Consider the following 1,266-nt stretch of genomic DNA (forward strand, 5'->3'; position numbering starts at 1 on the left):
CTACAGATGGGTTTGGGGGCTCCCACTGTCCTCCGCGGCCCTCCACAAACTGTGTTCACGATTTTAGCTCTGATATTTTCCCCTTCGCAGTTGAGTTTTGTTATTCTCATCTTAGCCCTCCAACTTTTAACTTAGTAAACTAGATAAGACGTGGCTGATTGACTACTTCTGGTACATGCCCAGGCAAATTCCCTAGTTCTTTGCATGGGCACTTTCCGAATACTAGTTAATCTACTTCTAGCCACACTCGCCCAGAGAGCCAACTGTGCCACCCAGGCCTAGCCTCATGCTTATCTAATCACAGCCTCATGGCTGCTTTAATGTCTGCAAGCACGGGGGACATCACAAAGAGCTCAAGTGGTGTCTGAACTTCAGGGAAGCCTCAGAGTGGAGTGAGAGCTCCTGTTGGAGACCACAGTCCAGAGTCCAGCCTGTTCCCATTGACTCAACTCCGACTTGATGGGAGATCCCAGGCTTCTGCAAGCCCTGGGCTTTAGAAGTGAAGCTCTAACGTGAAGTTCACCCAGAGACATCCTGTTTGACGGGTCGCTAGATTAAGGACAAAGTGTGTGTGTGTGTTTGTCTTCCCAAATGCCTGCTTAGCAAAAAGTCAAAAATGGCTGACCAGGCCACGTAAAGGGATGGCAGGGCAGTCAGGCGTCCATCAGACACCTATGGGGAAATCCAACCTGGGCCCCCACACAATGCCAGGCACCAGCGACAAGGCATCACACCGGTGTGCCTAGACGCAGATCGCCCGGTACCCTCAGCCACGCCTCCTCAGCCAGTGGGGCTGAGAGGGCACAGAGCAGGCTGCCCTCCCTTCTCTCTTCTCTTGTTCACACGTGTGCGCTGCAAGCAGAGGGTGAGACTCCTCCTGGGATCGGGTGCACACATGCCTTTGGCCCGCTTGCGGCCCACTCACTCTTGGCCTCCGGGAATTTCCTGCTCTTGGGTCCACGACCCTGTTCCGGTATGCCTTCCCTGTGTTTTTCCATGCTCTCCTGAAATGGCCATTTCCAGTCACGACCTCTCCACGGTCCCCCGCAGCGGCCTTCATGCCTTCCAGAGATAGCGTGTGCTTGTGAGACTGTACTACCTGAAACTTCCCTTTCCCTCGTAAAAATCCCTTGGATCACAAAAGCGTGTCTGCAGTGTGAATTCTTTCAGTGTTGAGCAGCGAGAACCGAGGTCATCCACCCCAGACACTCACCATGCTGATCTGCTTCCGGGAGGTCATATCCTGGAAAACTCGGTGGAGCAGCA

The sequence above is a fragment of the Echinops telfairi genome, unplaced genomic scaffold, assembly GCF_000313985.2.
Source record: "Echinops telfairi isolate 266 unplaced genomic scaffold, ASM31398v2 ScPeMD7_7425;HRSCAF=8463, whole genome shotgun sequence".
Taxonomy (NCBI): Eukaryota; Metazoa; Chordata; class Mammalia; order Afrosoricida; family Tenrecidae; genus Echinops; species Echinops telfairi.